Source organism: Varanus komodoensis, unplaced genomic scaffold, assembly GCF_004798865.1.
Source record: "Varanus komodoensis strain SLA01 unplaced genomic scaffold, ASM479886v1 scaffold4, whole genome shotgun sequence".
Classification (NCBI taxonomy): Eukaryota; Metazoa; Chordata; class Lepidosauria; order Squamata; family Varanidae; genus Varanus; species Varanus komodoensis.
In genome coordinates this window covers 12,339,826-12,353,484 of record NW_025335941.1, presented here as the reverse complement: position 1 = coordinate 12,353,484, position 13,659 = coordinate 12,339,826, and the positions used below count along the sequence as shown (strand labels likewise).

At 43.9% G+C, this 13,659-nt stretch overlaps 1 protein-coding gene across 5 annotated transcripts in view; it reads right to left on the bottom strand.

Moving 5' to 3' along the window:
• The window catches only part of BRWD1 (bromodomain and WD repeat domain containing 1), a 149,989-nt gene that overhangs the window by 60,200 nt on the left and 76,130 nt on the right, over positions 1–13,659 (bottom strand). For 4 of the 5 annotated variants that reach the window (XM_044442256.1, XM_044442257.1, XM_044442258.1 and 1 more), the window contains one exon: positions 7,475–7,638. The gene's annotated coding sequence lies outside the window, so the exon portion shown is untranslated. Of the gene's footprint in view, positions 1–6,572; positions 7,639–13,659 lie in introns of those variants that run through there. The other variant, XM_044442260.1, reaches the window with a different exon arrangement.

Here is a 13,659-nt window from a genome sequence, read left to right as displayed (position 1 = left end):
AGATTAAAAGTCTTATGTAGAAAAGCCTGTAGTGATTTCCACCAATCAGGATGGGATTGTACAAATTCATGGAGGAAAAGGCTATTGATAACTACTTGTCCCAATGGCTGAATGCTCCCTCCAGTATCAGAGACAGAATGCCTTGTTCCTTCAGTTGCTTGGAAAAAGTGAAGGGGGCTGTTGCACTCATGTCCTGCTTGTGGAATCCCATGGGCGGCTGGCTGCCCATTGTGTGGCCAGATGGGGGTGTACTAGATGGACTTTGGTCTGATCCAGCATGCGTTTTCTTCTGCAGATCATGAAAATCAAAGGAATCGTGAACTTGACTAGATTGGATGGCAACTCTTGGTTTTACTACCAAGAGAAACTTAACACTCCAGAAAGTGAGAGAGAGCACACGCAAATGAGCTTTTGCTGTTGCTGTTAATGTAAAAAAACAAAAACAAAACAAAACAAAACAAAAAACCCTACCACTGCTATTCAAAAATATATGGCCATATAGTTTGACCTAGAATAAAACAGTTGTACTCCCCTCCCCCCCCCAAAAAAAAATCCCTTTTAAGCTGCCTACAGTACACAGCCTAACAATGTAAGCCCTTTTGTCTTCAGCAGGAATACTCCCAGGTAAATGCATAGAGGATTAGAGGCTACAGTCCAACACACCGTGGGGAATGCATTCCATCAAACCCAGTGGGGCTTTCTTCTGAGTTGGCATGTATAGGATTGCACTTTCCGTGTTGCAAATGGAAAATATGTCTATTAGTTTATAGACCTTTCCCCCACTTCAATGATACGCATTATGAAGGAATTGTGTTAAGCTATCTCTGGTTATCAAGTCACAAATGAGGAGAGGCGGGAAGAGGTGGCAACACCTTCTAGTCCCTAGCTGGCACTTGATCAAAATGGCTTTTTAAACACCCTTCCTCTTGCTCCCTGTCATTCTGCGAGTGGCTCCGGTGTAGTTGAGGCAGCCTAGCAATGTGCCAAGACGGTTTCACAACATGCTTAGCTTCAGCCCACAAGCTAAATGGAAACCAGACTGGAACCTCTCCATAGCAAGCCTTCCAAAGGGTCTGTAATTAATTAAGATGGAAGGAGAGTGTTTGAATAACTGCTTTTATAAGAACAAAATGCACAGTTAAAAAAAACCTCAGCAGACAAACACTACAAAAACGACCTCGTGGCTTCTTTTGAGAAACCCATTAATGGTTCAAGCAATAAAGAAATGCCTTGTTCAACTCACTCGTGCAAATGCATTAAGTTCAGATTACAAAGCAGGGGCTGCCTGGTTAGAATAAGTACAATCATGTTTTATTCAGAGGCAACCAGCTGTCCCTAAGCCAGGAATAACTTTTTAAGTTTTAAATGGATATACACAGCATGTACAAACTGTTTTCAAAGAGCACATTTGCAAAAGTTAAACAGTCAGGTATCCTATTTAACAGACACTTAAGGAAAAAGGAAACAATCCTGTTGTCCAATATGTCCTTCTCTCATTCTTTGCTCTTGACTTATTTTTGACATACGGAGTTTAAGGAATCTGATTTATATTAGAATCACAGACATCCTTCAGTTTTGTTTGCTGCAAATGGAATTATACGGTGGTCACACATTAATTGAAAACTGGTGACTTCTCTGACGTGAATATTTGTGTTAGCTTTCTTTTTCCAGGGAATGCTCTTCAAATGATTAGGTAAAGTTTCTGTGGAAGGACAATCCTTAATCATACAGTAAGAATCTGTCTTTGATTCTGTCAGATATCCGAAAAGGACCAATGACTAGGGTCTGGCAAGAACAGTATTCTGCTGTATGGTTTTGTAATATGTAAATATTTAAATGTAATTAAGCACTTCATGAATTAGTTAATAGAGAACTAAATAACAAAAAACATATTTAAACAATGGGTTACCTCAGCGTGATACTTGAATTAGGATGAACCAGTGGATCGAGTGGTCACAACAGTACCCAGACTCTGGAAAAAGTTCCTTGATCCTATGCCTTTATCCTCAGAATTTTCTACAAACATGCACATGTTTTAGCTGACATACAAGGAGATATGAAATCCATGAGAAAGGGCTCAAATGGTCCAATCCAGGTGGCTTCAAATTTCAAGTTCAAGCCATTATTTTAGATACCAGTGGACAGACCATGCAGGAATACTACGAAAGGTATAAGACACCAGTACTTGGATGTATTTAAGCTGAAATGGGTGCACTTGGGAAGCAATCACATAGGCTGTGAAACACGGCAAGGTTCCACTTTATGGACTTGTGTTATGGAACTGCTCACACAAAACAATTCTCACAACCTGATCATAATATAGAATAGTGTAACTCATGCATCCTCCCCCAGAGTGGTGAGCAACTAATGTGTTAAAGTCCAACTGTCCCCAGATCTGCCAGGATGGCGTGAGTCAGGAAAGTGGGGAGTTGTGCCAAAAACATCTGGAGGACCCCAAGCCCCAAGGGAAGACTATTCTAGGGCAAAGACTTGACACTAAAAAATGACTCCATGGTTTCCTTTCTTCCCTGTGATTTCAGCCTCCATATCTGGGAATTTTTGAAAAACACCATTTCTGGTTTAATCAAGGAGCCACAGATGTCACCCAATGTGAAAAACCTAAATGGTCTCCCACTACTGTTTAGAAAACATGTAGCTGCCAATTTGGAAGCCTAAATCTACCACCTGTCAGTTGCATCAGTGAACTGTTGCAATGCCAGTCACAGTCTTAAATTGGCAACTTGTGCGGGTCTAATCCAAAGGAGCTGGATGGGCTGCTATTTGTGGATCCCTCCCTGAAAAACTCTATATGGAGTATCCATTTCAAGAGCAACTATTTCACCAATATTTTGGTAAGTCAATGCATTCACACATGCCTATCCAACACTTAGTGACAGCAAGAAGACAACATTCATTCTCACTCTAATCTGCACATGTGAAGCTGGCACTTTTGATCAAGTACAGAACTTAAGTAGGTTGACCTACCTGAAACAAACAAAGATCCAACTTGTTTAGCCTCAGAACTGAAACAGTAGCCTGCCAGATGCTTCTGGAAAGGCCAGCCATGTTGCCCCCAGCCATGGCAAAAGACTTTTCTCATGGTATGGCTTCTGTGCCTGACTTTTAGAGGTGTACTGCCCATAAACACGGGGGTTTAGTTCCTTGCAGGCATTTTCTTAACGTCAAACGTCACTTCAGACAGACAGCTGAGAACCATCAAGGCTGTCTTCTCACCTGTAAAACTGCCCAGGCTTCCAATATTCAGCAGGTCCTTCTCTACAGAGATATGTTTGGCATGTTAGCCAAGGAAGGCAGGCTAACCCATTTTCATTGTATTAGCAGACTAAGTCTTTTTTTTTCCAGTCAGGCAAGTATTTGGCTATTTTTTTCTGAAGTAGGTTTTTAAGTGTGTCATTAACTGATGCCTTTTAGTGGAGACGTTTGTTTTAACTAGGTAACATTTTATCTGCATTTTATTATTTTTAATCTCTCTGAGCACTTTAATGGAAAGATGAGATATTAATCATTTTCAAAATCAATCTCTTGAAGGCCAATTTTGTGAGAGAGAGAAAACTAGCCGATAGTCACCGTGAAGATAACCCAAGATAGCAATACATATTTTCAGGGAGGAGAAATGCTGGTCAATGACCTGGTGTCAATCTAAACTCTTTTAAAGAATACTGTTGCATATATCCTGCATCCAGGCAATATATAAAGCTACTCTATCAAAGCATAGCATAGCAGCACATTTTCCACACTATGCGGGAGTTATCTCATCAACTCTTTTCCAGTGAATACAATGCATTCTTTCTAAAGTCTCAGTAACTGTCCCTTATTTTTTTATTTCCCTTATATTATGAAAGGAATTGGCAGCTTTTTCCCAACCGAGTCCCGTCTTTCTAGAGACCTAAGCTTAAAAGTCTGCCTGTTTAGTTTTAAGTCAAAACCTTTCCAAATATTTATCTTTCCAATCTTTAATTTCCACGAGTGATTCTGGAGCCACGAAATGAAAAACCAAATCTTTATCTTGTACCTACTCAAGCATTTCTAATAAATGGCTTCAATGGCAGATGAAACTTCATTTGTGGGTTTTGTGTTTTGCATAATAACAAGCCATAATTTACCCGATTTCCATAAGCTATGAGGGAGGAGGGGTTGTGTGTACTCCTTTTGGAAGTAGTTTTTATCTAACCATTTTTTCAAACTCTCATCCTTACTTGTCCATCCTGCACTCCACTCCTTGTCACAAAATCCCTCATGAGCCAGAAAAAAAGAACAGTAGTAGCACAAGTCTGCACATTATTGTTGTCCACAAATGTGGGAGTTGGTGTGCACAATACCCACTTAAGCACTCCAGGGGTGTAAGGTGGAAAGGGCTTTCTGCAGCAAAATGTCTCCATGCACAAAGCAGGCAAAATGGAGCTGAGGAAAAAAACAACTATGCTTTTGTCACCTTTTACAAGAATGTAGACAAGCGCTAATACAGTCTTGTCCTACAGGATCACAGGACCACCTCCTTCCTAATCCATGTATGGGCACATTCAGGGGTGGAGGCGACTCTGGCCTGCCCTTCGTTATTCATGGATTGATATAAAAATGTGCTATTAGTTCACTCTGGGGATATACATTTGTAGCTTTTTCTTTCCCTTGTTATACATGCGTGCAGATCCATGAAAAGTATGAGATAAGTAAGAGTCAACATAGCATAATGGCTGGAGTGTTGGAGTAGGGTTGGGGAGATCCAGCTTCTAGTCCCCATGTGGCCAAAAAGCTCACTGGATGAGTTTGGGCCAGCCATGAGCTCTTAGCCTAACCCCTCTCCACAATTGTTGTGAGCCAAAAAAGGGAGAGGAGGAAAACCATGCTAGCCACTTTTAGTCCTTTGCAAGAAGAAGTGAGGTATTATATACATGTAACAAATAACCACCTGCACTGTAGTGGTAAACTTTCAGGAGCAGTTGCTCATTGTAACAGTCCCCTGCAGTCACATTCCCAAGAGGGTCCAACAAAGTTGGCAGCTGTGTTGATCCATCTCAACAAAGCAGCCCTGGTAGCTTTCACCTCTATCAGGAGCACCTCTTTGGTACAGCTAAGAGGCCCTCATTGACCATTCAGGTCCAAGAGACCCCCATAGAATTCACATTGAAAAAGGGATGGCTCACAACAATATATTGTTCCTGGGATAGTCCCTTCTGGCAACTAGCATAACACTTCAGGGCATGGCAGATGATACCATTGTCCTTGTGAAGCAAAAGGTCCTGTGGACCCTGGTTATGCTACAACACTGAACATCTGCTTATCTCAGAGTTTTGCCCCCATTGGGAACTGATGGGATGTTCTTTAGCTAAGCCATGGAGGGCTGAACTGCAGCATAGATGCTTCAAGTGGTACAGGCCTGAGGGCTTATGGAAATGGTGGCACAAAATTAAGCAACCCAGAACAAGAGGAACCTATTTGCAAAAGAAAGTGGATCCATATGGGGATCTGCTACATCCACATCAGCATGGCTGCTGCTCTCGACTTCACTGAACTAAATCTGAAGATATAGATGGGAGCATACATCACAAGGTCAAGCCATTTGCTGCTGTGCACAACCAGCTCTTTATGACTGGAGCTAAAAACTGTTCCGCAATACTTATTTTAGGCTGATGTAGATTGTCTGTACCTGCTACATTTGTGCTGGGAGTCATTTGTTTTCAATATTTTTATTAGGTTTCTTAAAAAAAAAACTTGCAATATCGGTCCTTGTAGGTCACCCTAAACATTGTTTCTATAGTGGTCACACAGGATATACATTCTGTTTAAATGAACTAGAACAAACTAAACATCTATCCTCTTGCTGGCTGTGCAAAGCCAACACAGAAGCATTCTGCCCTATTTAAGAATGTACAAAGGAGAGCACTGTACACACACACACACCCCTTCTATATAGCAACAAGGTAATCTGCTACTGGCACTGCATTACTACAGTCAAAGGCTTCCAGGAGTGTCTAATCAAACATAAATTGAAGATAAGATAAACAATTTGGAGGAGCTGAGGAGTGGAAAGTCCCAGCAATAATCATCTTACAGCAGGGGTCTCAAACTCAACTTACCTGGGGGCCGCTGGAAGTCTGGGTGAGGCTGGGCTGCATCAAGTATTCCACCACCGTGGTGCTGGTGGGCCGCTCATCTCGCAGCCGGCCCGGGCGCTGCTGGCGCTTTGAAGGCCGCAGGGCCCCTCCCCCATGCCCTGCCCGTCCCGGCAATTGGCCCGCGGGCCGCAAGTTTGAGACCCCTGTCTTACAGGTTTATACCTACAGAAATGATCTTCTTCCAGCTTTCCTCCAGACTACAGCAGTCCCTGAGCAACAAGTCAAAGAGGATGTGATGTTGGAATTCATATGCTTTATGTATGTATAGGGGTCTTTATATGAAGCATTTTTCTAAGCCCACCCACCCTGCTCAAAAAACAGCTGAACTGATTTTGCTCAGACCTTTCAAGAAAGGCCTCTCAACCTTTGGATAACGTGAAGCAGGCAAGATTCAGCTTCTCAAGACCGAAACTGACAAAATTAGGAGCAACCATAAAGTAACAGTCTTAATCTTTATTTAGCTTGCATTCACCTACTGCTTTGTAATTCAGACTTTTATTTATCTTGAAGAATTTGTAACTCTACACATAGGGATTTGCAATACTAAACACAACTTCATCATCTCAGAAAGGATTATAAGCTATGGTGCTTGTGTGGGTGTCAAACAAGGGGGGACCTCAACAGTAACGGAAGGATAACAGCATCATTCAGACTGACTAAAATATAACAAGGAACAAGACAAATGTTTTGGTTCCTTCCAACTCTTACGACTGGAGGTTAAGCAGAAAAGGGGCAGGGTAGGGAGAGGGATGGAGGTTCCTGGCCACAGCAACTTCACCCCACAAGTCTGCATTTTGGAAGATGGCCTGGAGAAAGTGTTCTGCAGTCTTAACTTGGCAAGGCAGTGCTGGATCAAAAAGTCTTTGTAAGTCAGTCAGTTAAAATAACTTCTTGTTAAAGGGCAGCATATAAATATCCTAAATAAATAAAATCATGCCAGAAAAATAATGAGCTGCAGATACTAACACCGGACATCCACATTTTCCAAGCTGGTGCCCTCCAGATATTTTGAATGATAACTCCACTAGTGTGGCTGAATGAGAGATTCTGTGAAGGGGAGTCCAAGACTTCTAGAGGGCACCAGGTTGCCTGCCCGCACCCGAGTCTTTCAACACCCTATGCACAAGTCCCACTCATACATCAAAGCAAGTGGAGGCAAGATGGACAACTCACCAGAAAGTAGGCTAGGATGATTATCAAGCCAAAACCTCCTAGCAATCCATATAAGCTGTCAAACAGCGAGATGGAATTAGCTGAGTATCGAATAGGTGCTTTTCCAGTAACAAGTTATTACAAACCATTCTTGTTGATTTTAAAAGCAGACGCACGCACACCCCTACCTGGACTTGCTTGTACCAGCCCTAGTAAGGACCGGGGTGCTCGAGATGGAGAAGCAAACTGTGCCCACTTGTCCACTCAGGGCTAGAGGAAGAACGAGTACGCCAAGCCGGGGAAGCAACTGCGGTACACGGGCAGGAGATCCCAGATCCACATTTCCTCATCCCTGCCAATACGAATATAATAATTATACATTAAAGAAATAAGCATGCATTACTCTGCCAAAGAGTAGGGTCAGCCTTGCCAATACGGGAGTACCCAGCATCTACACAACTGCGTGAGAGGGGATGCTGGGAACTATTTCCTTCTCTTTGTAAGTTCACCCAGACTCATGACAGGCCAAGACAGGGCAAAAAGGAATGGAGAAGGCTTGCTTTTTTTCTTTCCATTTTCCTTTAAAAATGAAAACCCAGGCTGAATGCTACAGTTGCAATGCACAGTAGGGGAGCACACAACCATCCCAGTCAGAAAATAAAAAAGTTACAAATTTGCCAGACTGGGACCCATGTAATTTGTCATCAGCTACACTGCAGGAGCTCCAAATCACAAGCGGCTCTGCGGGTCAGGAAAATAATATCAAGAGGGAATATTTCATTATTATTTTGTAATGTTATTTCAGCATGGCTCTAAATATGTATGAAGTGCCTGGCATTTCTGTAGGATAGGTTGCAAAAGACCAATGGATTTGATGCACAGAATTCATGGTATGGTGAAAGGATAAGCTGAGTTTTTCCTCCCTCTCTCATGATGCCTGAACTCAGTGGGGGCAACCTATGGAGCTGATTGTTGGGAGATTCAGGTCAAATAAAAGGAAAGACTCCCTCCATAGCTAAGCTATGGAATTCACTTCCGCATGAAGTGAAGTGGCCACTGATCTGGAGGCTTTAAAACAGGAGGGTGCTCTTGCATGTGCTGCTTGTGGGTTTCCTCTGGGCTGCTAGTTGTCCACTGAACAAAATGCTGAACTAGCTGGACCCTGGACTGATCCAGCATGGTTCATGTTAATAAAGAAAAGTATCAGCTGTGGCAGCAATGTTTGCCAGTCCTAGCTCTTGTCTGATACTGAGTGCTAGGTTGCAATTATAAGAGGAAAAGCATAATCCCATAGTCTCCTGACATCATCTGGGAGGCAGTATGAGTTTTTGGAATCTGAGCACCAATGTCCTCTGAAATTGATGCTCAGACTGTGGGTGCCAAGCTCTCCCCCCCTCCTCACAGCTGGTGCTGTGCCAGCTCCCCTCTATCAGTTTGCAACTTGGTCTAGGAAGGGGAAAGGGGGTGTGCCAGGGAGAGGGGGAGGAAGCTGGGCCTGCACAGTTGTGCTGTTTCCAGTTGGCAGCTCAGCCTCCTTCCCTCCCCCTGCCTGCCCTAAATCCAGGCAGCCAAAACCAGCCATCCAGACAAGATTCAGGGTATGAGGCACAGCGGTAACAGAGATACGGCTGTGTGGCATGCCTTGCCCGATGCCCATGATTGCGCCCTCCTCTGCGTTCAGCTCAGAACCTGCTGGCACATTTTGGTGCACATGGACTCATTGCAAACCAGGGAGGGACCACACACTGCCTCACTCTGCCACTACAGTTTGCAGCAGGCAGAAAACCAGCAGTTTACTGGTAGGGAGAAATTAAAATGTCAAATTTAGATGGAGACATTTGACCCGTTTACTGCTCAGTAGCAGTTTGCCACCAGATTTCAGGGACTAGCTGCAAACTTTGTGCCATGCCACTGCCAAATTTCGTAGCATGGCCATGGCAGGAACACAATGCAAGGGCAGTGGGCATGGGAAATAGCCCCTGGACCCATTTACGTTGTTCTAAAGGCAAGTGTACCATGTCACTAACTTGATAATATACCTCTAGAACTGCCAACTGCTAAGTTCAGCAAGATTTCAAGGTTGAAAATGCATTTCATTCAAGCCAGCCATTACATATTGTTTCCATATAGCAGCCTTCCCCACCTGAGTCACTTCCAGAGGATTTTGAGCTTCGGCTCACATCAGCCCCAGCCTACCTGAGCCCTGGCCAGGTATACTAGAAGTTGTAGTCCAAAACATCTGGACAGTACTGGCTTGAGCAAGGCTGCCCTTTCCCACCCAGACAAATTCAACCAACCCAAAAGGGCAGGTTTTGTACAAAAGATACATTGGCTTAACTTCAGACTCAGAACGATCAGTGAGCAAAATACATTTTAGTCTAATCAGCTGGGAGCAGTTTTCTTCCATCAGAGTGCTCTGATATGGACAGGTATCCTCAAAGACTTATAGTGATTGATAAATAACATTTTTTTTGTGGCTGACATTCTGATCTCAGCTTGTTCGCAAAAGACTTTAAGCTGAGTTCCAAATGATATTTAGACAGTCTTATCCAGGCAATCCTTGAGAGCATGGCTCAGCCACAATTTTTCCCTTGCTGTGGTATGACCCTCCTACAAGCTCATCCAGATCAGAGAAATGGCTCTCAAAGAGATTTATATGCTTCTCTTCCATCTTATTAAAGCAGTGAAGTCACATGAACAAGAGGGTTTGTTGTTGATGACTTTAACATGTGGAGATGTGCCTTTCAGCAGTTCAGTATGGAATGACACAGTCTTCCAGTGATCTATCAGAAGAAAACAAAAATAAAGGGGAAGAAATGGTAGGGTGTTGGATAGGACAGAAGATATCTTTGACAGTAGTTCATCCTTTTCTGGTGCTGAAAGGGTTTGATGAATTCTCCCATACATGCATACACACTGGAGTGACATCTTAAGGGGTAGTTAATCAGTCGATCAGTGTGTGTGTGTGTGTGTGTGTGTGTGTGTGTGTGTAAATGCACACACACACACACAGGAGGCATGGAAAGGGGTTGTCATTTATCACTAGTGACATTGCAGGCATTCTTCCAAGGGTTCCAGTGAGACTCAGCTACAGTCCACACAGCAAGGGAAGTGCTTTCAGGGGAATGAGGGGATCACTTTCCCCCCTGGCAACAGCATTTTGCAGTTGTAGAATGGGGATAGCTGGTTTTCTTGAAACAAAAGTGCTGCTTGGAGGAGCACTGTTAGATTGGCAGGCAGCAGCCCGAGGCCTTCTTTGTGGAAGCCCTCCAGAGGGATGTAGGTAGAGCTTCTTCACTGCTGGTTTTAAGCAACATTTGGAAGACATTTTTATCCCAGTCAGTGTTTGATGTATTAATGTACCAGGCTTGAAGAATGTTAGGATCATAGGATATGGCCTTCCACCAAGTCCAAGCTTTGATCCATTGTTGGCACTGCCTGGAAGAGACTTTCCAAGGTTCCAGGAAGGAGTTCAGGAGATTCTCCTGGAGATGCCAGGGGACTTGCTGCATGCAAACCTTGGGCTCTTCCACTAAGCTATTTTAGGTGCTGCAGCTTTCAAGCTTGCGCCTGAAATTAATGACTACATTGCGATTGTAATTGTTGTTTCCATGGGTCTTAAAACTTTGTGTAAACTGCCTTGAGAGGACAGGGTGCTTTGAAAGGCAGGGCATGTAAGTCCTTGAATAAATAAACACAATGCATAATAAATAGTGGAAAACATATGGAACCCCTGCAGCAATGTCACATTTGGATGCTTAAAGTCAAATATCCCAAAAGGCCCCAGCTGAATTTTTCAAAGGACACACAGCTTTACTGAAATGGTGAGAAGCCACCAGCTGTGTTAGATAAATATTGCTTATATGTTCTAAAGTGCAGTGATTACGCCTTTGTGAAAGAATGTTTCCAGTGACAAGAAGCATATCAGATGCTGACCAAAGGGGGCTTCTAGTGTTTCTCATGTACCAAGCACATTCATGTCACTTCTGTGTGTCAGAAATTCTAACTATACATAATTCCTTCCTTCAAATATGTGAGCAAATCCTAAAGAAGCTGGCAAGGTAGGTGGAGGAATCGACCATTAGAGAGCCATATCAAGGAAACTTCCCCTCAGATGAAGAAATAGCTCACACTCGCAGACAGTGCTGTACCTTGACATCTGAAAAGTGGGAATTAGGGGTGAAGGGGCATGTCACTCAGAGTGTGGACAACTCAGGTAGCTGCTGTAGATTTAGAGCAGGAATGAGCAGCTGGGGTGGGAGGTTGGATTCAGGTTTCCAACGAGAGTTATCTGGCCCCACATGTAGTAACCCCAGATGGGTAACTTTCACTCCTCCAGATGTTTTGGGCTAAAACTCCCATCCACCACAGCTAACTGTGACAGAAGTTGAAACTTGTAGGCTGAAACATCTGGAGAGTTGCTCAATCCTGTTAAAAGCAAAAGATATCCCACATTTTGATGGTACACTTTTCTGTCGGACTTAGCTAGTAGTAGCTACACTATGAACACAGGTGCTCGAGAACAGAAATTCACACAGCCAATTGGCAATTATTTCTTATGGAGCTGACCAACACCACCCAGCCTACTAATTACTATCTGCAAAATAAGGTGTCCCCTGAGAACACAGAAATGGGCTCAAGTATGCCCATTAGTGGCAATAATAGGGCTGTCTTTCCATTCTTCACATTTTGCAAGGAAACTATTGTTTGGATATCAATCAATCAATTTTTCTATATATCAGGTATCTGTGTGACTTTCAGCACCATAGCACCATGACTGCAAAAAGTAGATACCAAAAACCTAGCCTGAATACTAAGGGGACCCAAGAGCTGTGCACCTTAGAATTATTTGGTTTTAAAATGAAATTATTATCATTAATTAATTTTAATATATCTGTTTAAAGCCTGCAGCACCATATTCAATCAGTAGGTGGAAGATATCCCTAACCAGCACTTAGTTTTGCATTCAATACAGTTTGAAGGCAGGGGAGATTAACAAATTGAAGAACTCATTTACCGTATTTTTCACTCTATAAGACGCACCTGACCGTAAGACGCACCTAGTTTTTAGAGGAGGGATCCATGGAAAGCTTCCTGATAATCACAGGCACATTCCCCATCACTTCCCCATGGGCTTCATTAAAAGACGGGTTGCCATTTGAAAACACACACCGACCTGTGATTAACAGCTCTCACCTGCACCAGAGGAGGGGGGCGGAGCAGCGCGTGCCGGCCAGGTGATGCCACGTGGTGCAGGCGGGCCGGCAGCGTCCTGGGCGTCGGGCACACACACACATTCGCTCTATAAGACACACAGACATTTCCCCTTACTTTTGAGGGGGAAAAAAGTGCATCTTATAGAGTGAAAAATACGGTATATGGCTGCCCTCCTCACTGAAAAATGAGCAGACACCACCCGTGGGAGCTATGGAGGAAGAGGTGCCCGGAGCACGCCTTCATTCAGATGGGTAGGTATAATGAAAGTGTGTTTGAAGGCTTCTCTTTATCATACTAGCAGCATCGAGAGAGGAATCTGAAGCAAATGGAACCTTTCCACAGAACCCACACATGCTTGTCTCTCTAGGACAGGGGTCTCAAACTCACCCAGGGGCCACTGGAAGTAGAGTCTGGGTGAGGCTGGGCCGCATCAAGTATTCCAGCACCGCGGTGGTGGTGGGCCGCTCATCCCACGGCCGGCCCGGGCGCCGCTGGCGCTTTGAAGGCCACAGGGCCCCTCCCCCGCGCCCCGCCCGTCCCAGCAAGTGGCTTGTGGGCCACGAGTTTGAGACCCTGCTCTAGGATTTGTCACAGATTTCCTGTAATTCCAATGAAGGCAAGAAACAGCGCTAGTGGTGGTGATCGGCATGGCAAGTCAAAACTCCTGGGAAGAAGCAATCATGTATCAGAGACTTCTGCCCCACAAGATGCAGAGGCCAGGTGTTTCAGCCCCCTCTAATTCTAATTTTGAGAAAGACTCCATGGGAAGGGGCAAGTCATTTGTGCTCCAGTCTGCTGATCTGATCTGAAACCCCATTGCAAAGCAGGAGTGCTTCCAGACAGAGAGCTCCTAGCACTACCAAATAGAAAACTTTGTTCTGCTATTCTGTTTTTTTCCTTCTTATAGATTTTTTGCAGTAGTTTTCTTCTGTACTTAGACAGATGGTTGGTGTTGGGAGGAAGCTGCCAGAAAGTAGAATAAGTTCAAACAGATGCAAGTTCAACAGCTCTGAGAAACACTGCACGCCACCCTTCTTCATGCAGAAGTTCCCTTAGACAAGAAAACCCCCAAGTTAATAAGCTAAGGCTTTGGACAGTACCCAGTGGGACTCTTACAGCCCTACTGATTCCCTTCCACTTTGCTGATTCCCTCCTG